Below are 17,886 nucleotides of genomic sequence, written 5' to 3'. Positions count from 1 at the left end.
CGGCGGAGGCCGCACAGTAGCAATTAGAATAGGAATTAAGATTGCAGGAGGAGAGCACTATCCTCTGGTCTTCTTTAGTTTTTCGTCTTGTAGCGTAGCATAGAGCTTTTGACTTTTCTTTCTCTTTAGCTTTTAGTAGTTCCTTGTCTTCCTTCGTACGTCAGCCAAGAGTACAAGCAATCAATCAACTCCTGTAGCTTACTTTTCTTATTGATTTGAGCGAATTGAATTTGCCCAATTCATGGATACGAAGGGCGCAACTATTGCCGCAATTTTGCGTGGATTTTGTTCATCAAATATGAACTAATCCTCTCACCCTAGTCAAGGGACAATGGATGCTTTGGGTCGCCTAAAATTGTGAGATCGATTTAATTTTATCTTTTTCTTTTATTTATTGGTATCCGCATATTTCTTGATTGCTATGCTTATGGTTATTTAATTAATTGATTGTCGTGGATCCAGATAATTAGTTGATTGGGTAATCTATTGTCAATTAGGGCATTAAATCCGTAATTGTTTAATTGCTTTAAAATAGTGACAACTGGCATGATTAGGTTTGTGTTAGGGAAATACGCGGGCTAATCTAAAATAACCCTGGTAGTGCGTTATTTGGTTAGAATAGGGCTCCTCTAATACTTAAGGCAATTGGGAAATTAAATCTTACGGGCGTACCTAGGATTATTTCTTAATTAGAGCAGTGATTAACAGGCGTACCTTGATCACCGACACAGTAAGGAGGGGTTGACTGTCATCGCTTGTTTGGCAGTTATAACCTATTTATTGATAAATAATTGGAATTGCCTTTGTTTCAATGATCAATTAGGTGAACCATTGCTGAAGTTATTTCTTGGCTAGATCCTTTGATTTTAGTAAATTGTTATTTAATTTCTAGTTGGCTATTTTATTTTTATTATTTTACTTTTAGTTAGATTGCTTAAATTGTCACCTCTGATATAAAAACACCCCCTTGTCACTGTGAATTTGAAAAGAAACAATTACTCCCAATCCCTGTGGATTCGACCCTGCTTACCACTATCTACAGAAATTTAACTTTAGCTGAGCAGGTTTTTATTATTGCACAGGCTGACAACCTGTCAATTTTTGGCGCCGTTGCCGGGGACTGGTGTCAGATTAATTTGTTTCTTTTTGAGTTCACCTTGTTCTCATTTTTAATTTATTTTCTCTTATTTTTTTTTTTATAGTTTATGGCTGCTAACATTCCGTATTTTGATGATAGGCTGGACTTTGTTCCAGAATGGGGTTATGAGACTCATGTTTTTCCTAATGATCAATGGGCTGTTGCAAATTGTCGGACTTATTTTGACTCAGGTTATTCAACTGACACATGCCCCGTATTTCAAGATAATCTAAGTTCTCCACTTGATACTTTTGGAGATTTTTCACCCCAATATCAAACGCAGTATGACCCTTATTCAAACGGGTATGATCAAGAATGGTGGGATAATTCCAATTTTGATTATGCAACCGGGCCAATGGATTTTCAACAGCAAGAGTCTCAGCAATCATCCTCCGTGTCAGGTATGTCTCTTGAAGAAATGATGGAATTACTAATTGCTAATTCAAATCGATTTCATCAGGAGACACAAGCGAGCCTAGATCGATTTCATCAGAAGACACAAGCAAGCCTTCGTGACCTGGCGGGTCAACTATGTCTATTGACATCCAGAATAAATCGATTGGCTCCTCAAATGGAAGAATTGCCCGCACAAACCAATATCAATCTTGAGGAAGATGAGAGTGCAATTGTCCGGCCAAATGACATGGAACTGCAAGAGTTTCAAGAAAACGGATTTAAAGATGCAGTTGAAAAGGAAGCTGAAGTGCAAGAAATGAGACTCCAAGATCAACTCGTTCAAGTGAATGAATCCAGTGAACAATCTCCAAATGCGGTGACATCTTCTCCACTCCTTAATCAATATTTTCCTGACTCGTATTCTTCAACTCCTGTTACTGAAATTGATTTTATTATACCAGAAAATTTAAAATTTCACGACAGGAATAAGTGAAGAGTGGAGATAGCAAAATATCTTGAACCAATGAATGCGTGTGATGGAGGAGTGAGTGGAGAATGCAGATCATTGTTGACTTGTTTAGCGCCATTTACTAGTCCATGGAAGACCGTAGCTAGTGTGTTCAAAGATTACTCCACCTATGAGGGTTACCAGGATCACATTGAAGATGAAGTATTGAAACGAGCCTCGAGATTCTATCCTCCCTGAGCAAATATAACATGTCTAGCCAAAGACATTAAAGAAAGGCGCTCATTGGGAGGCAACCCAATTATTTCTTTTAATTGTTTGTTTTGATTTCGTGTGATAGTTTAAATATGTTTTCCTTGAATTCGTCTGATTTCGGGTTTCAATTTTCGTTTTTGCTGATTTATAGGTGCCCTTCAGTCATGACGCGCCCGCGTGGTGACGTGCATGAAGCTCACGATCAGAAACTTCTGGGAGCTCTCTTGCCCTCATGACGCGCCCGCGTGGTGATGTGCAGGAAGTTCACGACCAGAAACTTCTGGGAGCTCTCTTGCTCTCTTGACGTGCCCGCGTCACATTCGCGGGAAAGGTAAGTATTCAAAGAAACTCAAGAACGATTATTGATTTCCTGTTAATCACTACTTTTGAATTTCAAAAATAAATTTTGTCAATAAAAAAAAAAAGAGATGATATATGAAAAAATTTTCCACCAAAAAAAAAAAAAAGGGGAGTCTTTCCCTGAAAAAAAAAAATCTAAAATGAAAAAAATGAAAAAGCAAAAAAAAAAAAAAAAAAAACACACAGAAAATCTTTCTTTATCCCCGTAGCTTTAGTTTCCAAAATTCAAAAAAAAAAAAGGGGAAACAAACCAAAAAAAAAGGGGAGATATTTTTCACCGTAGCTTTGGTTCCCAAATTTCAAAAAGGAAAAAAAAAAAGAAAAAAGAAAAAAACAATTCCTTTCTTTCTCTTTCTTCTTTTTTTTCTTTTCTTTCTTTCTTTCTTCTTCTTTCTTTTTCTTTCTTTCTTTCTTCTCCCCTGTTTCTTCTTCTCTTTCGGCCGAGCACACCTCTTGGCCGCCGCCATCTCCTTCGGCCACGGAGACGCCGCTGCCCGACGCCATTGACGTGTGCCTCCTTTCCCCCCTGGCGTCCTCCACAGCTCCTCGGTCCGCCTCCAACCTCGCCGCTCCACCCAGCTCATCCGCCTCCAGCAGCACCAGAGACAGCACCCACCTCACGCCTCCACCAGCGACGACCAACTCGTGCGCCGCAGCTGCTCACCAACCACGCGCAGTCCACCTCGCAGCTCTCCCTACAGCTGCGACCACTTCGCATGCCGCCGCGCCTCTTCCCAGCAGCCGCCGTAGCTTCCCTCATCTCCACCACCGCCGCCGCCTTTCTCATCACAGTCGCGCGCCCCTTCCACCATCTCTCTCTCTCGTTCAGGCGAGCAACCCAAGCACGCGTTTATCGCGAGGCAGCCACGGACGCACGCCACTGCCCTGCCCATTGCCGCACATCCACACTCTCTACTAGCCCGTCACGGTGGAGGTAATCTAGTTTTTGGACTCTAGTGTCGCTATTTGCATCTACATCGTTGCATTTGGGGTTTGCTCCTGCTGTTTCATCACTAAGTAGGCTGCCGTATATTAGTTAATTGACTTGCTCATCGTTGGATGGAATATTTGGTATCACTGGTACTGGTTGGACTATTTTCGTTTGAAATTGCTGCTTCTCTTCGGTTGGATGGGTGGTTGCCTGCTAATGGCTTGGGATTGTTGTCCTTAAATTTCTGAATTACTCGTGGGTTTTGGGGTATTGTTCAACTTTTGGATGGAATTGTTGAAACTTTGGGTGAGCTGAATTGCTGTGATTGTTTGTTAACTTTGGAGGAGACTCTGAACCTCACGTTACTTGTGGAAATTGGTTGACTCGTTGTGAATTGCAGGGCACTATTCTGCTTGAATTGCTGGAGAACTCGCTGAGGTTTCTTTTGGGATTGTGATTGAGTTATTTCTGAAAATTACTTGTTGAATTAGAAAACCTGGCCACTTGAATTACTTGTTGAGATTGTGCTGCCTGGTTTCCCTGTTGAGGTTGGTAGAATTTCGTTTAATTGTTGGGGACATCCTGGTGATTGGTTAATATTGTTATTTTGTGACCATTGTCTGTGACCTCAGTGGCCGGGGTTCCTACCTGGTGGATTAGTACATACTTGGGGCTATTGCTTTACAACTGCTTTGATCTGCTATAGCATTTGTTGAAATTTCTGGGGACATTTGTTGAAATTTTAGTTGGACCGAGTTTACTTTTGACTGTGAGTTGGAGTTCTCATTACTTTGGGTCAGCCGTTGGAATTGTTTCATCAACTCTGTGGGTATTTTGACTCCACTAGATTAATTCTACTCTACTTGAATACTGCTGGGAAGCTGGGGGTTTGAGATTCAGTTGTTAATGTCAGAGTTTTCCACTACTATTGCTTGACTTGTTCACTTCTTGAGGCTCACTGCTGGGGGCATTTGTTGAGTCTTTAGGTGCTATTATTGGAATATTTTATCTGGAACTTGTTAACTCTAGTTTGTTGGGTATTTGATTAACTACCAAGACCGTGTGACTGTGTTGCTATTGCTAATTTTCTACACTTCTATTGCTGAATTTAGCATATAATCGGGGGCAATTGTTATGGTTTGACTGGTGGGGGTATTCGTTAAAATTTTAGAGTGCATTTGTTGAGATTATGAATGGCCAAGTTTGCTTGTTGACTGACTGAATTAGGTAGTCCCTATGCTTATGGACGTGACTTTGCTAGTTTTCAGTTGTTGATAATAGTTTCTGGTTGTTGATTTTGGAGTGCAATTGTTGCTTTGCTGACCATATTTGGGCTGGGGTGGCCCGTGTTTGCTTTTGCATTTGACTATTGAGTTGGAGAACACCAGTGACTATGAATTTGCATTTGTTGGTTGCTATCTTTGTTGGATATTCTGTCTTTTGTTGTTTGGGGTGATAATTGGCGTCAATGGTGAGTGGCGCCACTTACAAGCACAAGTTCACAACGTAGATGAGCGAATGACGAACATCACCCGCCAAGTGGAAAGGATGTCTCAGAACTCGGCTTCCCTCCACTGTTCCCTCCTATCCCTTAGCTGTTCAACAGGGAAGTTTCATTGTTCTCTTCGCTTTCATTACTTTATTACCTCCATTGAGGACAATGTAGGATTTAGGTGTGGGGGGAACAGTTATGGTGCTAGTGTCTTTCGTTCTTTTTCTTTTTCTTCTTTTTAGTGATTGGCTCGTAAGTGCGTGCCAAGGTTTGATGTTGGATTATTGCCTCTATTTCTACTTTTGCCAAGTTTTAATAATAAAAGGGTGTCAAGTTAATGTGGTTGAATCCAAGAACATCTTTTTGGTGAATATCGATGATTGTTTTACTCTTATAATTTTTTGGTTAACTCTCCTAGGCATAGGGAATGACTGTTGGCATTTTCATGTGAATTGGTCCGGTTATTAACCTTAGTTCTCCATATTTAAAAAATGAGACTAGCAGCTGCAAAGTTCCTTTTGATTTTTGTGTTATTTTGAATTTTTGGTATTAATTGGCTGTGAATAAGAGTTGACTGTACTCCGCTAGTATTTACTACCGAGTAACTGGGGATCTTCACCAAAAGTGTCGATTCTCGCGTCAAAAAGTAGTAATTGCTATGAGTACGTGGTCACGTGGCGATAGAAGCTGAGTAACCGGGCTCCTTCATCTGGCCAATGTTAGAGTTCGCGTCAAAAGGCTCAAATGGCTAGCGACTAAGTCTTTTGTTACTATTAAAATAAAAAAAAAGAATCAAAAAAAAAAGAGAGAGAAAAGTAGAACAAAAAAATGTGAAAAAAAAGTGAAGGTTGTGTTAGTGTGTAATAAAAGTCAGCTTGCCGAATTATGGATTTAATGTTGAGATTTTGGTTAATCGTTGGACCATTTGTTGATAAATGTTGTGTGTCATTCCTTTTTCTTAGATTAGTTAACCTGAAATTAGAGGAGTTTGTGGTTTAGAAGCTAACCAAAGTGATATTTCTTGGATCTTAATCACTGATGCTTGATTATTGTTTTTCTTGGTATCTTGGCAATTTGTGAGATAGAGCAATAGTCACTATCAAATATTGGTACTTGTTTGCTGTTCTCATGCTTGAGGACAAGCATGGTTTAGGTGTGGGGGGAATTGATAGGTTGCAATTTTATCATTTATTTTATTATTAATTCCCTCTATTACCTGACTTGATGTGGATTAATTATTAGATTCTACTCACTTTTCGTAATTTACATTTATTTCAGGGAGTAGAACAAAAATATCACAATCAAGGCCAATTTGGCAGTTATCAAGAAAGAGTTCAAGTAGCAGGCATCTAGGGACATTTTTGGAATATCAAACCGCACCCCTCCTCGGTAATTGGCCCGAAGACTGCATTAAAAAGAGGGGCTGAAGTCTTCTTTCTCCGAGAGGGGGCTGGGCGGCGGAGGCCGCACAGTAGCAATTAGAATAGGAATTAAGATTGCAGGAGGAGAGCACTATCCTCTGGTCTTCTTTAGTTTTTCGTCTTGTAGCGTAGTATAGAGCTTTTGACTTTTCTTTCTCTTTAGCTTTTAGTAGTTCCTTGTCTTACTTCGTACGTCAGCCAAGAGTACAAGCAATCAATCAACTCCTGTAGCTTACTTTTCTTATTGATTTGAGCGAATTGAATTTGCCCAATTCATGGATACGAAGGCCGCAACTATTGCCGCAATTTTGCGTGGATTTTGTTCATCAAATATGAACTAATCCTCTCACCCTAGTCAAGGGACAATGGATGCTTTGGGTCGCCTAAAATTGTGAGATCGATTTAATTTTATCTTTTTCTTTTATTTATTGGTATCCGCATATTTCTTGATTCCTATGCTTATGGTTATTTAATTAATTGATTGTCGTGGATCCAGATAATTAGTTGATTGGGTAATCTATTGTCAATTAGGGCATTAAATCCGTAATTGTTTAATTGCTTTAAAATAGTGACAACTGGCATGATTAGGTTTGTGTTAGGGAAATACGCGGGCTAATCTAAAATAACCCTGGTAGTGCGTTATTTGGCTAGAATAGGGCTCCTCTAATACTTAATGCAATTGGGAAATTAAATCTTACGGGCGTACCTAGGATTATTTCTTAATTAGAGCAGTGATTAACGGGCGTACCTTGATCACCGACACAGTAAGGAGGGGTTGACTGTCATCGCTTGTTTGGCAGTTATAACCTATTTATTGATAAATAATTGGAATTGCCTTTGTTTCAATGATCAATTAGGTGAACCATTGCTGAAGTTATTTCTTGGCTAGATCCTTTGATTTTAGTAAATTGTTATTTAATTTCTAGTTGGCTATTTTATTTTTATTATTTTACTTTTAGTTAGATTGCTTAAATTGTCACCTCTGATATAAAAACACCCCCTTGTCACTGTGAATTTGAAAAGAAACAATTACTCCCAGTCCCTGTGGATTCGACCCTGCTTACCACTATCTACAGAAATTTAACTTTAGCTGAGCAGGTTTTTATTATTGCACAGGCTGACAACCTGTCAAATTGATTCACTACGAAAGTAGGATTCAAATGCATAAGGAAATTACACCATAATTAGCCTAGATGTAGTATTCAATGATCCAAATATAACACTTGCATGAGTAGTTAGGGATACCACAACCTAAGGAGCTTTTATTTGTTAATTTCTTGTATAAGTGCAGTAGGTTAAATTTCTTATCATTAATTGATAGTCTAAATAATAAAGAAATTTTAGTAATACCGGTAATTGTTCACTCTTCCCTGTGGGATCGACCCGATATATACCCTAAACTACTAGTTGATCTGTATACTTGCAGTGAACGGGTGTAATTCGGTATTTTTTAGCTTGCACGTATGTAAAATACCCGTCAAAAGTAAAGCATAACCGACATGATTGCAGACAAAGAAGAAAACAATACAATTAAGGGGGAAAAAAGGTACAAGAGTGTGGGAAACTTTACAGTGATGATTTCCGCTGTAGTGGCTGGACTCCAATGAGATGATAGCGGCAACCTTCGCCTACTCTACTCCTCGGCACACTCAACCTGAATATCTAGTCAGTAAGGAGAAGCATGGGGATGGGTTTCAGAGGAAAGAAGAAAAAGGAAAGAGCACGAGTATCTATTTTCTTATTCTTTTTGTCCTAGCAAAGAGAGCGAAGGCTTAATGGTGCAGGTGTCGTGGTTGACCGAACAGGGTAGAGAAGCGGCCGAGTTAGCAACTGAAAATAGGGGAGTAGGGCAGCGGCGAAGGCGGAAGACGGAAGAACCAAAATGGGGGAGTTTTGAGAGAGAGTTTGCCGAGAGAGAGAGTTTGTGAGAAATATGAGAAGAACCAAAATTTCGCTGGCTTGCAAAATAAAAGTTTTGAAATTTCACTAAGTGTTTTGGCGAAGGAATCTTCCGCCAAAATCAAACAACATCATTTTATGTTTTAATTTTTTTGGTGTATCTCACATTTTTTCAAGTGTCATGATAGGGAATCTAAAGACACATTATTATTTTTATATCAGATAAAATAAAACAAAATTAAAGTATATATTATTGAATTGATAATAAGTGTCATGATAGAAGTGCTATAATGACAAAAACCAGCAAGTGTCCTTTTAGGCGTGTCAGGAAAAGCTATTTTTGTTGTAGTGCGGGTCCATTTCGGGTTGGCGGGTCGGGTTGAGACCCGGGTATAACAAAAAATCTGCGGGTTAATCACATTTTATCCCCTTAAAGAATATCTCATTTCTCGGTTTACCCCCTAACCTTTAATTTTGATCACTTAACCCCCTTTAGGACAAAATTGCCCTTGCATTATTTTGACTTTTCATTTACCTTGTTTTCCTTTCTTTTATTTCTTTTTCTCTTTCTTTTTTATTTAATTCTCCCTCTTTCCCACAAAAATCTTCATCTTAATGATTGAAATTAAAAAAGATGAATTGCAGAGATGTATCTTCTCCTTAAATGATTAAAAAAAATATTCAAATCACATTCCTAAAATACAATTTTTTTAGCCTTTCAATTCTTTTAATTTTGGGTTTTCCTCTTTCCTTTCTAGTTTCTCATTTTATTCTCAAGAAAATATCATAAGATGAAATTATTTTCCTTTCTTTTATTTCTTTTTCTCTTTCTTCTCTCTTTCATCCTTCCCAATAGAAATTCTATTTCAACGAAAATTTTTGTTTTGAGTTTGTAATTGCATATTTCTGGGTGAAGGTTTAAAAGGCATCAAAAACTAATTTTGATTTTTTGTATGATGCCACGTGTCACAAATTTTAATTGATGATTATTAATCAGGTCATAATTTCATCTTAAGGTATTTTCTTGGGAATAAAATGAAAAACTAAAAAGGAAAGAGGAAAACCCAAAATTAAAAGAATTGAAATGCTAAAAAAATTGTATTTTAGGAAAGTGATTTGAATATTTTTTTAATCATTTGAGGAGAAGATAGATCTCTGCAATTCCTATTTTTTAATTTCAATCATTAAGGTGAAGATTTTTGTGGGAAAGATGAAGAATTAAATAAAGAAGAAAGAGAAAAAGAAATAAAAGAAAGGAAAACAAGGCAAATGAAAAGTCAAAATAATGCAAGGGCAATTTTGTCCTAAAGGGGGTTAAGTGAGCAAAATTAAAGGTTATGGGGTAAACTGAGAAATGGGGTATTCTTTAAGGGGATAAAATGTGATTAACCCAAAATCTGCTGACCCGAACCTGACCCGCCAACCCGAAACAGGTTAGAATACCTGACACGAACCCGAAAATTTTGGGTTGGCGGGTCGACCCGAAATGACCCGAAACTTAATTTTAATTTATTAATTTACTACTGTAATTTCTAATAAAACCAATTTCGTACAAGACTAGTTACATAATCAAGTAATAAAAATTTAAATAAATAATTCCAAACCAAATCTAAAATAAATTAAAACACCGTAAAAGTGTTTTATCCCAAACCAAATATAAAATAAATTAAAACAGTATAAAAGTAAAAAATAATATGATATATTATTTGTCCAAATATAATAATTTCAACTTCACACAAGTTAAATAAATTCATTTAGGATTAAGTGATTAATGCCTTTGGAAAAAAGAATAACTTAGTTTAGTTAGAAAAAATAATTTTTATGTTTATTAAATTATTTTTAATTCGTAAACGGGTTATCGGGTCATATTAGGTCACCCACGGGTTGACCCGAATTCGACCCGTTTTCTTTTCGGGTCCATTGGGTTCGACCCGATTCTGACCCGAACTCGCGAAATCTCAACCCAAATCCATTAATTTCGTGTTAGGTTCGTGTCGTGTTTTAAGGTCATGTCGAAAATTGCCACCCCTAGTAGACCCTACCTAGATCTACATCTCGTGAAATACTTGTGGTTCTAGATAAAATTTGGTTTCATACAATTCATGTCCATATCCAAATCGAGATGTACTCGGACCCAAAAGTTTATGTGAGAAAAATTGGACGTATAAATATATGCAAGTTTCAATATTGAATAAACATTAATATTTTCGAGTACATAGAATTATTTGATAAGACTTCATACTTTTTCCGTTCATGATTTTTTGAATGCAACACTCTTGAAGGTTGATTCTATTTTTTGTAAATACTAATTGGATTGTAATTCCCCTCTCTTTGAATTTCATATGTTTTGATTTATGAATTTAACTTTTAGTTACATATTTTAAAAAATATCCATGGATACCAATTTAGTTGACCAAATCTATAAGGATCTGAATCTAAATTTTCTTTTCCAAATTCATTAAGATCTGCGTTAGATCTGAGTATCGGTAAATTCATTAAGCTTGAGTCTAAATGAAATGGATTCAACTCAAACTCTACTCATTAACATGCCTAATTATATGCAATATCCAACTTGTTTTAGTATTAAAAAAAGAAAAAGAAGGGCTCGCGTAGGATTGATATCGAGTCGAATCGAGCTCGCCACACTCGAGCTCGAACTCAATGACTAATAGTAGCACTCGAACTCGAGCTCAAGTTTGAGCGAGTTGCTTGAGCAAAGCTCGAGCTCGAGTCGGCATAATATTGGGAAGGCTTGAACTTGATTCGATAGAGCTCAAGAAGTTGGCGAGTTCGATATTGAGCTCAAGTACTCGAACTCGATAAAGGGTTAGGATCATAAATATTGCTAAGATTCAACCTAAAAAGGTTATTTAATTATTTTTAATGTATTAATTAAATATTACACTGAGTACTCAATAGTGTTCGACGAGTTCTTGAGTATATAATATATATACTTGAACTTGACTCGAAATTTCAATCAAATAGCACAAACTTAACTCAAACTCGGCATTGACCAAGCTTGAGTCAAGTAGTTAATCGAGCTACTCGTGAGTTCGAGTTAAGTTGCCTGATTGAATTGCACCCATAGGCTCTCCAATGCAAATTAATTGTGCGGCTAGAAAGTCATGTGCGGCTTAGCTTAACTCAAGTTGAGTATTTAAGTAGCCCTCAAATCAAGCTCCACCAAAAACGTACTTCCTCCGTTCCATAAGATAAGAATCACTTTCTTTTTGTATCTATATCAAATTATAGGTTTATTTTCTTTTTTAAAGAGTAGTTAGTTTGTTATTTTACTAATATGTCCATATTTAAGGCACATAGCAAATGCACTACTCCATTAGTTAATTATTCTATTTGAAATATTAAATACAACACTTATAACTAGATCTACATTAACTACTAAGAGTATTTGAGAAAAGTACCAATAAAAAACAATTGTTGTAATTATATTAATTAAATTTTTTAATCTATGTGAAAAAAGAAATAGGCTTATCTTTATGGGACGAAGGGAGTATTTGACCTGTAGATTCAAGTTTAATAATTTGCATCCTTATTTATTTATGTATTTTTTGTGTTACTTTAAAAAGATTACATTAGTTATAATTTACTTTTGACTTCAACTAAACTTAGCTTCTTATTGAGCTTGAGTTAATGTGGAGCCGAACTCTACTCAAATTTATGTTTTCAATTAAGTTTCATCTAAAGCATCAAGAATGGGGTTAGAGTTTTGTATTTTATCTAAAGACTAACAAATTATTCCAAAAAATGAAAATAATGGCGCTTTGTTGTTTGTAAAAGCACATAAAAATGGTGTCTCGCCATTTGCAGAACATGTAGTTTAATTAAGGTCAACCAAAACAAAATATTCGTAAAGTATTTGAAATTGCCAACGTTATTATAAAAGAATTGAGCCTTATAGATTGCACTCTCTTGTCTTCTCCCTCAAACATAACCAACAACAAACCCTTCTTCTTCTTCCCTCTCTCTCTTTTCAGACCATGGAATCCAAGAAGCCAACAACCCATTATCCTCCTCCATCAACACAATCAGAAGAAGAAGAATCAGAAAAAGGACAAGATGAAGAATCTCGAGAAGGTGAAGAAGGGTCAGAAGAAGAATCAAAATCAGAACATAAGGAAGAATCAGAGGAAGAAGAAAGATCAGAAGGAGAAGAATTTGAAGTTGAAGAAAATATACATGAATCACCAACTCAACTTGACCAAATGTTCAGTGCTCAAAAGGAAATCATCACTCCATATCAATCTTCCTCAGATTCTGGTGAAGAGGAGGATAAGGAAGGAGGAGATGATGAAGAGTTAGAAATTTCCACACATTCTCCTACATCGGATTTTATGATAAAGTTGATTCCTCCAACCAAATTCACATCAAAAGGCTCAAGTTCCACCTCAAAACGCCCTTTGGAAGACCAGGGAGATGATCAAAAGCATTTGAGAAGTGAGAAGAAGGCCAAAGGTAAAGCTGACGAACCGAACAAACAGGAGCCATCTGCCATTTCAGCCGCTATTGGTGAAGGTGCTGGTACGAAGTGGAGCGATGACGACGTGAAGTGTCTTCTCCGATCCATCATCAAGTTTAAGACTGAGAAAGGTCTAAATCCTTCCACTAATATGAATGCTTTCTGTAAGTATGTTAAAGGGAAGTTTGGACGTGAGTTTTCTAGAAGTCAGATTTATGAGAAAATTAGGAGGTTAAAAAGTAAAGGTTTCAATTCTGTGGAGAAATTTGAGAAAGGTGGGGATTGCTTTGTTCATTTCAACGCCAATGAGCTTGAAATATTTAAACTCTCAAAATCGATTTGGGGTGCTGAAACTGGTGATGGCACGGCTATTGACAGAGCTAATGAAACTGTGAAAAGCATGGGTAAAGTTGTTAGTTTTGTGAAACAAGATAAGAAAGAAGAAAAGAAGAAGAAGACGAATGTGGTGAAAACATTTTTTAGAGATGATGCTGAAGATGATTTTCAGTCGAAGTATCCTTATCTAACAAAATCTTTTGATGTTGATTCATGGAGCATTATGATGAATGCAGACAAAATTGCAGGTCAAAGGAGTTTCTTGAAAGAGAACATGAGTTTGATTGGCCATGCGAAAGCAATGGAGCTGGAGGACAAGTGGAAGAAACTGCGCGAGGCAGAAGTAGAGCTTTTGTTGAAGAGGTCAGAATTGATGAAGGAGCATTGTACCTTGGTGTTGGAAGGTATGAAGGACAAGAGTAATTAGAGGCTGATGGGTTATATCTTTTGGAATTCCAGCATGGTCTCTTGAAATTTGAGTCATCTAAACTGTAGATTTTATATTTGGAAACAACTTGGTGCCAATTCCGTCAATTTCGGTTTGTAGTTCTTTTGCATGTAATGTTACTAGTTTCTCCAATATTAGTTACTGCTTTCGTCCTATAACTTTTCTGATATCATTGCTCATTCGTTTTGAAAGATGACTTTTCTGACAAGAAAGATATAGAAAATTTCCAGAATTTGTAGCTATCAACGCTGTACTTTATGTAAGTCCAGTGTTCCCCTGTTACTAGAAAGTTTGAAGTCTTACCTTGTTTCAAAAACTTGGGTGAGCTGATCATGCCTTATTAGCCAGTAGTGATATTCACCTGACATGAATCTGATAGATCATTCCAAGTATCCAATTTTGGCATACTCACCGCCATTCATGAATTTGTAAATTTTGCATTTGGCTTGGTTGTTCCTTAATTTCTCTGTTGACAATTTCCCATTAAATTTAGTCAAACTGCTTGAGAAGCCAGTTGCTTGCTCAAACCAAACAGCAGCATATCATGATTATTGTCAATCATAGGAAACGCTTTGTAAAACTGCAATTGGTTCATTGTATCATTCTGAATATTACTGTTACCAAACATTTGCCTAAACCATGGTTCAAAGTCGTGGTCGCGGTCACGGTCGCGGCCCGGAACGTTCCATATCGGTCTCGGCATATCGGTCGCGGTCTCGGTGAAACGCAAATTTTAAAGTATTTAATATTCTAAAAATGGTTAATAATATAAAAATAGTATGCTAAACAAAAATAATAAAAAATAGCAAAAGAAATGGCCGAGTCAATCCGTCACGGTGTAACTCGACTGATTTCTCGTCTTGGCTCGGGATAACTCGGAGTGACTCGGTGTGACTCGGCCGAGTCAATCCGTCGCGGTGACGTCTCGGCCGATTTCTCGGCGAGTCAAGTATCTCGGTATCGTTTCGTCACGGTATCGTATCGGTGGGGGCCGAGACGGTGACGACTCGGCCGAGTCGTCTCGGTCTCGGCCGAGACTTCGAACCATGGCCTAAACCATATACCTATCTGTCTTTAAGTAACTATTCTTAGAGGTGATGTAGCTTGGACAGAGATGTTTTGTCTAATTTTGTTTTGTAAAAGAAAAGCATAAAAGGGATGGTCCTCTTAATGGAATTCTCAAGTAATGAGTGTTCCTTCTCAGGGATTATGCACTAAGGGAACACTGATGTCCTAGAGTTTGAATGAGACTAGAAATGCCACCATATTTCTTTTCTTTAACAAGTTTCTAGTGACCAAAATCGTTTGTGTGTACCTTGAATTGCTTGAATGCCAAAAGATTTCATCATGGTAACCATCCGATTCACTACTTCTCAAATCAATAGAAACATTATGTACCTTGAATTGCTTGAATAATGCAGCATTAATCCGGGTAGCTGTGTTTTCTCTCCTATATGCAGGATCGATACTCGATCATTGTAACCTGCTGTTTTCCGCCCTTTTGGGGAATAGGACTGCTAGATTTTTAAAAACCTCCAACATATATGGGTTTAAAAGATTAACTGAGAAAAATATTGGGAGGATTTGAGAAAAGGGAAAAGGTTTAAAGGTGATTTCAGTTTCATCATTCACGAAAGCCCAGAGTCAACAACCTTGAAGAAATCAGATTAATTTGACGAAAGCATTGGGAGGATTTTCAATATATTATAGTTTAAATGGAGGATTTACTATCATTGTTAACATTTCAGATTGACAGCTTTTTTAATTTTCCAAAGAAAAAGAAGGTATACTGAAAGATCAACAAAAAGTGTTTTTAATAGTCTTTTGCTGACTGGTTCATTGTGATTGTATTTCTACCGCTTATAGTTTTGTTTCTCCTTCGAATATCAATAAACTTCTTACCTTAAAAAAAATGAACAAAAAGTGTTTTGGTGATACGAGAATTTCATGCTGCGCCAAGAAACATTAACGATGTAAGAAAACAATAATTATGAATTCTAAGGAAGAAATAAGCAACATTAATTTCTTTTCATCAATTCTTTATGTGTTAGCTACAAAACCCATAAGTTTTTTCTTCCTCGCATTACAATATATAAATGTGTGTACAGACACATATACACACATTCATACATATATATGTGTGTACAGACACATATACATACATTCATACATACATATATACCGCAACGGATCTTTTGTCTCACACCCTATATCATTCTCTGTCCCACTTTTTATTATATTACTATTTCTCCTATATAAACATCATATTTTAGTTCTTTTTTATTTTTTTAAGATCCAATAACTATTATTTGAATAAAAAATAAATACAACAGCTTCAAAAAAGCAATATACTCCCTCCGTCCCACTTTGATAGTTCTGTTTTTTTTTTCACACAGTTTAAGAAAAAGTAGTTAACTTTGTTGGAAAAGTAAATTTAGAAAATTCATAAAAAATCTCATTTTTTATGAATTTTGATTTTTTGAGTTTGTTAAATTTTTTGTATTACTCAATTAATAGTTATTGGATCTTAAAGAAATAAAAAAGAACTAAAACATGATATTTATGTAGGGAAATAACAATATAATAAAAAGTGTGACAGAAAATGGCATAGGACGTGGGACAGAAGATCTGTTAGCCATACATACATACATACATAGTAAAAGTGTAAAAAGCAAAATATCAAACTACCCCAAACTGATCTCCTTTATATCAGTATTTTCAATCACAAATATGGGAAGGGGTTTATTCTTGTTTTACAGCACTTATAGACGCTCAACAAAGCGTAATTGTTGAATCATGCACGAAAATTACGACCATAAGTACAAGACACTAACAAATACCCAATTGTTCTGTCCTTTAAATCTATTTTCATGGAGTTTTTGATACTTGCAACAGAAAGCTTTCTAAACCTTCTTCTGCTCATGATGGAGTTCCTGATACTGCTGAATTTGTTGATGGAGAAGACGTTTACGAGAATTCTGCATATAATATCTTGGGAGCAACTTTTGGTTATTTGCAAAGATTGAGAGAGAATTATGGGTGAGTAATTATGGCATAGTCGACAATAAATTAAGGTTCTGAAAGTGGAAATTCAAACGAAATGGAGAACCTCAGGAATTCAAAAGATCTCTTTATTAAAAATCAAGCTTTGGGAAACTTTCAAAATTTAGGAAATACAAATCATTAAATTGGAATTTAAATCTGCACATTAGTAACAACCAAAGTTTGCAAAACACGAAAGGTTAACAAAATCGTTAGACTCCTAAATTCATGAAAATAGAGAAAAGCACATGGAAACATTATAATTAGATCAGAATATATGGAAAATTGGCTTATTTCAATGAATTTCATCGTCTAATCGTGTCTACTTAGCGCCCCCATTTTGTTTCGTTAATTTCTTTTGTTTTCGTTCTAGTGATATCATTTAAAGTCTACTTGCCACAATTTGTCAATTTAGACCACTCCAACTATAAAAGATTTTCATTCCTATGTTGGTTCAGCAATTTTATGGTTATTTTTCAGTTGAAGTACAATTTCTCATAATTAGTGGAAATTTCATGAGTTTGTTTAGGCATATACTATTTAATAGCTATTTAACAAAACCACTGTCACCGTTTTTCACATATTTTTTGTGATGCTAGTTCTCCAATTCCCACAATGTAGAGAACGTAGAGGTGTATGATGATTGGTAGTTCAGCAATTGCCTTATTGTTCTATTTCTTTTAATGCATAAAGGGGCTGTCAAATGTTGTATGGTGTAGTGAATGGGAAAGGACGGGTTGGGAGTAACTTAAAAAACAGATGTAACATTAATAAGGGAAATAAATTGCCTTTGTTTGGATAATAATTGGTTTGTTGGATGATTATTTAAAAAAAAAGGAACAGATTTCTCATATCATAAACACGTTTGTCAATAACATTTTATTTTCTCAATCACCTTTCGATTTACATAGATCACACTACAAAAAGTGTTAGAATGTTATTTTAAAAAAAATTCAAATAATTTCCTATTTAAACACACTATGGCTTTTCACAAAATTTAACTATAGACATCATGATCAAAGAACAAAGAAACTATATTATGATTAGAACATACGGTATTATGATTAGCCATTAGAAAAAAAAAAACTTTATTATGATTAGAACATATGATGTTTCCGACAAATTTTACTATTATGAAAGGTAATAGTGATCTTAATAGAATTTAGGGATAATTTTAGAAACCTCCCCTGAGGTTTCTAACTATTTAACTTAATTTCCTTAAATT

The sequence above is a fragment of the Coffea arabica genome, chromosome 7e (assembly GCF_036785885.1).
Source record: "Coffea arabica cultivar ET-39 chromosome 7e, Coffea Arabica ET-39 HiFi, whole genome shotgun sequence".
Taxonomy (NCBI): Eukaryota; Viridiplantae; Streptophyta; class Magnoliopsida; order Gentianales; family Rubiaceae; genus Coffea; species Coffea arabica.
This window is presented reverse-complemented; position numbering follows the sequence as displayed.